Here is a 9,595-nt window from a genome sequence, read left to right on the forward strand (position 1 = left end):
TGGCAATGGTGGAGGTTTAAATAGGAGAAGGAGTCTCCATGAATGGTGGAAGGATGAGCTTATCTCCAAGGAAGGTGGCTCAAATGACGAACAGACATGCCATAGAAGGTAGGGCGACATTCACAAGGCCAACAACCAGGTCTGGAGTCATCTCGAAGGCTGGCTGTTAGAACAAACTCGCCCAAAAAGGATCAACGCGGGTGCATAACTGGACTGGAGAGCTGACATCGCATCTTAATAACGGAGCAGGTTGTGTCAGCGCGACTGCATACAAACATAGGATGCGCTGGCTTATGAAATTCGACCAGCGCGGAAAACCCGTGTGCTTCCGCGCTGGCAACGCATCAGTTACACTATCAGCCGCCAGTCAGCGTGGTTATTTTAATAACAGTCGCACTGATGAAATAAACTTTGGCAAAGTGGGTCATTTGGCCAGTTCAGAGAGCATGAGCATGGTTATTTTGAATTCATGACACAGTAGGGAGACTGACAGGGAGACAGTGACAAATTACTGCGTAACAGATGCCCCCTAAAGCATGAAGCCCGAGAGAGTGGGAGGGGTGAAATGCTTTACAAAACTGCTGAACTGGAACACCACCAGGAAGGACCTGCACGTATGTACAACTGATATCTCGATTACATGTAGTCTAGGCATGGGCGCAGCCATCCAAAAGACATACGAAGAAGGTCTGTGGTATGGACGCAGCCACCCAGCTGAAGAAACCATGATGATAAGAAGGTATGGTCGCAGCCATCCCAAAGACTCAGGTATGGGCGCATCCATCCATCAATGAGTCATGTAATAACAATCCACAAAATCGCAGCCTGGTTCGTAATAGACAAAAACCAGGGTCTTGCGCTCCATCCCAACCCGAACAAAGTACAAGTCCAAACATGTGAATACATGAGCTGAAGTCGAACATGCATGAACATCGTCTGATTACCAGCCAATAATGAAAACTGTTAACAGACGCGAGAGGTACCACCAATAATGACAATGGTCCTCAAGGTACTTATAGGTACAATCCGCGGCGTGTAAATCGATTTGCTGGTGTCGAACACCCGCAGAATCATCCGATCGGAGGCCAATGATGAAAACCTCCCGTCGAACACGAAGAACCTGCCATTGAGGCATGTAGGCTCTAAGGCACCTGAAGGGAGTCTCTAGGTCACTTTCCTGGATAATGAGCTGAAGTCGACAGGAAGTAACTTTGATCGAAGGTGGGCCATGATGTTTCCCACATCATCGACACGAGACAGAGAAGGATAAAAAGTTTTGTGTGAGACATCAGAGGGAGGTGGTAAGCTTGCAGAGGCCAACTTCTCTTGAACATATCGGTGGCACGACAGCGGATTTGGCAGTATCTGACATCAAATGAGCAGAGGTCATGGTGACAAGGCAATGAGCAGATGAGAGGTCAAATAGGATAACCCAAACCCACGGAGGCTAGTGTAAAACAAGATGAGAAATCCCCACCCAAACACGAATGCAGACGAGTGCCATGTTCAAGAGCGACATACTGCCGACACGACCATTATTACAGTTTCATTTTCCCCACCATTTCTGGCAGGTACCCCGATTATTTTTGGAGGACAAGCTTGACGGGGATAGCATATGCTTGGAAGGCGTCATTTCGACGATGTCCTATGTCATTAAGCTTTAACGAGTCTGACAAAGGAAGAACTCGGCGTCTTTTCCTGTTTAGAGAGTCTGAAAAGACAGCGGAAAAGAAAACTCTAGGGGGGTCCTTTTTCGTAAATTTGTGTCTCTCGAGCCCGAAAAAGTATAAAACAATGCTCGAAAGAACCGCTCGACCAGTATGATCAAGGAGTACTTTTCATAAATAGTGACTTCGACCCGAAAAAGTAAAAAAGCGGTCAGAAGTACGTCGTTTTGGAGCCAATAACGAGTTCGAAACGAAAAACACCCGGCAATCTTTTTAGTTTAAACAGTCGAAAAAAGAGCTTTAAAGGCGACCGCCTCTCATTTTTTAACGAGTCGAGAGGGGGACTCGGCAATCTTTTCTTCTTTAAATGGTCAGAAAAGAGCTGAAAGCAGACCTCCATTTTTATTCTCTTTAACGAGTCAAAAAGGGAAAAATACTCGGCAATCTTTTCACATTTTACGAGTCAGAAAAGAGCTTAAAGGTGACTCGTCCTAGAGGAACGAGTGGTATAAAAGGTAGCAACTGGTTCCAGCAAAGGTGGAACTGCTCAAACATATAATGGTCAAATGGCTGGCTAATAAAACCACTCATCGCTGCGGTTCCTCAGGAAAGGATAAACAACCAAGTGAGAGCATATGATCGGCCAAAGAGATGGTAGCAATGGAATGAAAACAACCAAGGCTCATCTAGCAGAATTCAGCAGATAAAAATGGCAATCACGAGATGTAAATCAGGTATGGGTTCATTTTTACACAAGCTTGAACCATGGAGAACTCTGCTTGGATTCGGTTTCATGTTTACGGAAGCTTGAAACGAAAAACTATGCTTGTTATAAGTTCACATGCCCCCAGGCTCATCTAGCAAAGGAGCGAGAACGACATCTCTTCATCAAACAATAGCGTTGGAATCCAAGTAGGTGTTCATTGCCTATCTTTTATCTGCAATTAGGAACTTGCACAGTATCATTTATTGATTGTCAATAATAGAGAGAGGTACAACCAAAGTTCTGACGCTGGGTCCTTCTCTAGAGGGTCCAGCCAGCAAGTCTCTTAAGCATTCACCCTTGGAGGTAGATTCTCCCAAAACAAAGCTCTCTCTAACACAAGCAATACTCCCAACCTTCCTTAAGCTTCCTCTAGCAAATCCACACTTGTCACACCAACTACCTACTAGCAGCAGCACTCTAAGCACTATGAATTCCACACTATTCAAAACTAGCTGCTCATGGCAATGGTGGAGGTTTCAATAGGAGAAGGAGTCTCCATGAATGGTGGGAGGATGAGCTTATCTCCAAGGAAGGTGGCTCAAATGACGAACATACATGCCATAGAAGGTAGGGCGACATTCACAAGGCCAACAACCAGGTCTGGAGTCATCTGGAAGGCTGGCTATTAGAACAAACTCGCCCAAACAGGATCAGCGCGGGTGCATAACTGGACTGGAGCGCTGACATCGCATCTTAATAACAGAGCAGGCTGTGTCAGCGCGACTGGATACAAACATAGGATGTGTTGACTTATGAAATTCGACCAGCACGGAAAACCCGTGTGCTTCGGCGCTGGCAGCGCATCAGTTACACTATCAGCCACCAGTCAGCGCGGTTATTTTAATAACAGTCACGCTGATGAAATAAACTTTGGCAAAGTGGGTCATTTGGCCAGTTCAGAGAGCATGAGCATGGTTATTTTGAATTCATGACACAGTAGGGAGACTGAGAGGGAGACAGTGACAAATTACTGTGTAACAGATGCCCCCTAAACCATGAAGCCCGAGAGAGTGGGAGGGGTGAAATGCTTTACAAAACTGCTGAACTGGAACACCACCAGGAAGGACCTGCACGTATGTACAACTGATATCTCGATTACATGTAGTCTAGGCATGGGCGCAGCCATGCAAAAGACATACGAAGAAGGTCTGTGGTATGGACGCAGCCACCCAGCTGAAGAGACCATGATGATAAGAAGGTATGGTCGCAGCCATCCCAAAGACTCAGGTATGGGCGCATCCATCCATCAATGAGTCATGTAATAACAATCCACAAAATTGCAGCCTGGTTCGTAATAGACAAAAACCAGGGTCTTGCGCTCCATCCCAACCCGAACAAAGTACAAGTCCAAACATGTGAATACATGAGCTGAAGTCGAACATGCATGAACATTGTCTGATTACCAGCCAATAATGAAAACTATTAACAGACGCGAGAGGTACAACCAATAATGACAATGGTCCTCAAGGTACTTATAGGTACAATCCGTGGTGTGTGAATCGATGAGCTGGTGTCGAACACCCACAGAATCATCCGATCGGAGGCCAATGATGAAAACCTCCCGTCGAACACGAAGAACCTGCCATTGAGGCATGCAGGCTCTAAGGCACCTGAAGGGAGTCTCTAGGTCACTTTCCTGGATAATGAGCTAAAGTCGATAGGAAGTAACTTTGATCGAAGGTGGGCCATGATGTTTCCCACATCATCGACACGAGACTGAGAAGGATAAAAAAATTTGTGTGAGACATCAGAGGGAGGTGGTAAGCTTGTAGAGGCCAACTTCTCTTGAACATATTGGCGGCACGACAGCGGAGTTGGCAGTATCTGACATCAAATAAGCAGAGGTAATGGTGAAAAGGCAATGAGCAGATGAGAGGTCAAATAGGATAACCCAAACCCATGGAGGCTAGTGTAAACCAAGATGAGAAATCCCCACCCAGACACAAATGGAGATGAGTGCCATGTTCAAGAGCGACATACTGCCGACACGACCATTATTACTGTTTCATTTTCCCCGCCATTTCTGGTAGGTGCCCCAATTATTTTTGGAGGACAAGATTGACGTGGATAGCATATGCTTGGAATGCGTCATGTCGACGATGTCCGATGTCATTAAGATTTAACGAGTCTGACAAAGGAAGAACTCGGTGTCTTTTCCTGTTTAGAGAGTCTGAAAAGACAGCGGAAAAGAAAACTCCAGGGGGGTCCTTTTTCGTAAATTTGTGTCTCTCGAGCCTGAAAAAGTATAAAACAATGCTCGAAAGAACCACTCGACCAGTATGATCGAGGAGTACTTTTCACAAACAGTGACTTTGACCCGAAAAAGTAAAAAAGCGGTTAGAAGTACGTCGTTTTGGAGCCAATAACGAGTTCGAAACGGCAAACACCCGGCAATCTTTTTAGTTTAAACGGTCGAAAAAAGAGCTTTAAAGGCGACCGCCTCTCGTTTTTTTAACGAGTCGAGAGGGGGACTCGGCAATCTTTTCATCTTTAAATGGTCAGAAAAGAGCTGAAAGCAGACCTCCATTTTTATTCTCTTTAACGAGTCAAAAAGGGAAAAATACTCGGCAATCTTTTCACATTTTACGAGTCAGAAAAGAGCTTAAAGGTGACTCGTCCTAGAGGAACGAGTGGTATAAAAGGTAGCAACTGGTTCCAGCAATGGTGGAACTGCTCAAACATATAATGGTCAAGAGGCTGGCTAATAAAACCACTCATTGCTGCGGTTCCTCAGGAAAGGATAAACAACCAAGTGAGAGCATATGATCGGCCAAAGAGATGGTAGCAATGGAATGAAAACAACCAAGGCTCATCTAGCAGAATTCAGCGGATAAAAATGGCAATCACGAGATGTAAATCGGGTATGGGTTCATTTTTACACAAGCTTGAACCATGGAGAACTCTGCTTGGATTCGGTTTCATGTTTACGCAAGCTTGAAACGAAAAACTATGCTTGTTATAAGTTCGCATGCCCCCAGGCTCATCTAGCGAAGGAGCGAGAACGACATCTCTTCATCAAACAATAGCGTTGGAATCCAAGTAGGTGTTCATTGCCTATCTTTTATCTACAATTAGGAACTTGCACAGTAGCATTGATTGATTGTCAATAACAGAGAGAGGTACAACCAAAGTTCTGACGCTGAGTCCTTCTCTAGAGGGTCCAGCCAGCAAGTCTCTTAAGCATTCACCCTTGGAGGTAGATTCTCCCAAAACAAAGCTCTCTCTCACACAAGCAATACTCACAACCTTCCTTAAGCTTCCTCTAGCAAATCCACACTTGTCACACCAACTACCTACTAGCAGCAGCACTCTAAGCACTATGAATTCCACACTATCCAAAACTAGCTGCTCATGGCAATGGTGGAGGTTTAAATAGGAGGAGGAGTCTCCATGAATGGTGGAAGGATGAGCTTATCTCCAAGGAAGGTGGCTCAAATGACGAACAGACATGCCATAGAAGGTAGGGCGACATTCACAAGGCCAACAACCAGGTCTGGAGTCATCTGGAAGGCTGGCTGTTAGAACAAACTCGCCCAAAAAGGATCAACGCGGGTGCATAACTGGACTGGAGCACTGACATCGCATCTTAATAACGGAGCAGGCTGTGTCAGCGCGACTGGATACAAACATAGGATGCGCTGGCTTATGAAATTCGACCAGCGCGGAAAACCCTTGTGCTTCCGCACTGGCAGCGCATCAGTTACACTACCAGCCGCCAGTCAGCGCGGTTATTTTAATAACAGTCGCGCTGATGAAATAAACTTTGGCAAAGTGTGTCATTTGGCCAGTTCAGAGAGCATGAGCATGGTTATTTTGAATTCATGACACAGTAGGGAGACTGACAGGGAGACAGTGACAAATTACTGCGTAACAGATGCCCCCTAAAGCATGAAGCCCGAGAGAGTGGGAGGGGTGAAATGCTTTACAAAACTGCTGAACTGGAACACCACCAGGAAGGACCTACACGTATGTACAACTGATATCTTGATTACATGTAGTCTAGGCATGGGCGCAGCCATCCAAAAGACATACAAAGAAGGTCTGTGGTATGGACGCAGCCACCCAGCTGAAGAGACCATGATGATAAGAAGGTATGGTCGCAGCCATCCCAAAGACTCAGGTATGGGCGCAGCCATCCATCAATGAGTCACGTAATAACAATCCACAAAGTCGCAGCCTGGTTCGTAATAGACAAAAACCAGGGTCTTGCGCTCCATCCCAACCCGAACAAAGTACAAGTCCAAACATGTGAATACATGAGCTGAAGTCGAACATGCATGAACATCGTCTGATTACCAGCCAATAATGAAAACTGTTAACAGACGCGAGAGGTACCACCAATAATGACAATGGTCCTCAAGGTACTTATAGGTACAATCCGCGGCGTGTGAATCGATGAGCTGGTGTCGAACACCCGCAGAATCATCCGATCGGAGGCCAATGATGAAAACCTCCCGTCGAACACGAAGAACCTGCCATTGAGGCATGCAGGCTCTAAGGCACCTGAAGGGAGTCTCTAGGTCACTTTCCTGGATAATGAGCTGAAGTCGACAGGAAGTAACTTTGATCGAAGGTGGGCCATGATGTTTCCCACATCATCGTCACGAGACAGAGAAGGATAAAAATTTTTGTGTGAGACATCAGAGGGAGGTGGTAAGCTTGCAGAGGCCAACTTCTCCTGAACATATCGGCAGCACGACAGCGGAGTTGGCAGTATCTGACATCAAATGAGCAGAGGTCATGGTGACAAGGCAATGAGAAGATGAGAGGTCAAATAGGATAACCCAAACCCACAGAGGCTAGTGTAAAACAAGATGAGAAATCCCCACCCAGACACGAATGCAGACGAGTGCCATGTTCAAGAGCGACATACTGCCGACACGACCATTATTACAGTTTCATTTTCCCCACCATTTCTGGCAGGTACCCCGATTATTTTTGGAGGACAAGCTTGACGGGGATAGCATATGCTTGGAAGGCGTCATTTCGATGATGTCCGATGTCATTAAGTTTTAACGAGTCTGACAAAGGAAGAACTCGGCGTCTTTTCCTGTTTAGAGAGTCTGAAAAGACAGCGGAAAAGAAAACTCCAGGGGGTCCTTTTTCGTAAATTTGTGTCTCTCGAGCCCGAAAAAGTATAAAACAATGCTCGAAAGAACCGCTCGACCAGTATGATCGAGGAGTACTTTTCATAAATAGTGACTTCGACCCGAAAAAGTAAAAAATCAGTCAGAAGTACGTCGTTTTGTAGCCAATAACGAGTTCGAAACGACAAACACCCGGCAATCTTTTTAGTTTAAACGGTCGAAAAAGGAGCTTTAAAGGCGACCGCCTCTCGTTTTTTTAACGAGTCGAGAGGGGGACTCGGCAATCTTTTCATCTTTAAACGGTCAAAAAAGAGCTGAAAGCAGACCTCCATTTTTATTCTCTTTAACGAGTCAAAAAGGGAAAAATACTCGGCAATCTTTTCACATTTTACGAGTCAGAAAAGAGCTTAAAGGTGACTCATCCTAGAGGAACGAGTGGTATAAAAGGTAGCAACTGGTTCCAGCAATGGTGGAACTGCTCAAACATATAATGGTCAAGAGGCTGGCTAATAAAACCACTCATCGTTGCGGTTCCTCAGGAAAGGATAAACAACCAAGTGAGAGCATATGATCGGCCAAAGTGATGGTAGCAATGGAATGAAAACAACCAAGGCTCATCTAGCAGAATTCAGGGAATAAAAATGAAAATCACGAGATGTAAATCGGGTATGGGTTCATTTTTACACAAGCTTCAACCATGGAGAACTCTGCTTGGATTCAGTTTCATGTTTACGCAAGCTTGAAACGAAAAACTATGCTTGTTATAAGTCCGCATGCCCCCGGGCTCATCTAGCGGAGCGAGAACGACATCTCTTCATCAAACAATAGCGTTGGAATCCAAGTAGGTGTTCATTGCCTATCTTTTATCTGCAATTAGGAACTTGCACAGTAGCATTGATTGATTGTCAATAACAGAGAGAGGTACAACCAAAGTTCTGATGCTGAGTCCTTCTCTAGAGGGTCCAGCCAGCAAGTCTCTTAAGCATTCACCCTTGGAGGTAGATTCTCCCAAAACAAAGCTCTCTCTCACACAAGCAATACTCACAACCTTCCTTAAGCTTCCTCTAGCAAATCTACACTTGTCACACCAACTACCTACTAGCAGCAGCACTCTTAGCACTATGAATTCCACACTATCCAAAACTAGCTGCTCATGGCAATGGTGGAGGTTTATATAGGAGAAGGAGTCTCCATGAATGGTGGGAGGATGAGCTTATCTCCAAGGAAGGTGGCTCAAATGACGAACAGACATGCCATAGAAGGTAGGGCGACATTCACAAGGCCAACAACCAGGTCTGGAGTCATCTGGAAGGCTGGCTGTTAGAACAAACTCGCCCAAACAAGATCAGCGCGGGTGCATAACTGGACTGGAGCGCTGACATCGCATCTTAATAACGGAGCAGGCTGTGTCAGCGCGACTGGATACAAACATAGGATGCACTGGCTTATGAAATTCGACCAGCGCGGAAAACCCGTGTGCTTCTGCACTGGCAGTGCATCAGTTACACTATCAGCCGCCAGTCAGCGCGGTTATTTTAATAACAGTCGCGCTGATGAAATAAACTTTGGCAAAGTGGGTCATTTGGCCAGTTCAGAGAGCATGAGCATGGTTATTTTGAATTCATGAAACAGTAGGGAGACTGACAGGGAGACAGTGACAAATTACTGCGTAATAGATGCCCCCTAAAGCATGAAGCCCGAGAGAGTGGGAGGGGTGAAATGCTTTACAAAACTGTTGCACTGGAACACCACCAGGAAGGACCTGCACGTATGTACAACTGATATCTCGATTACATGTAGTCTAGGCATGGGCGCAGCCATCCAAAAGACATATGAAGAAGGTCTGTGGTATGGACACAGCCACCCAGTTGAAGAGACCATGATGATAAGAAGGTATGGTCGCAGCCATCCCAAAGACTCAGGTATGGGCGCAGTCATCCATCAATGAGTCATGTAATAACAATCCACAAAATCACAGCCTGGTTCGTAATAGACAAAAACTAGGGTCTTGCACTCCATCCCAACCCGAACAAAGTACAAGTCCAAACATGTGAATACATGAGCTGAAGTCGAAC

This window comes from Pinus tabuliformis, chromosome 1_2 (genome assembly GCF_031772625.1).
Source record: "Pinus tabuliformis cultivar Carrire ecotype Pingquan chromosome 1_2, CPIR1, whole genome shotgun sequence".
Lineage (NCBI taxonomy): Eukaryota > Viridiplantae > Streptophyta > Pinopsida > Pinales > Pinaceae > Pinus > Pinus tabuliformis.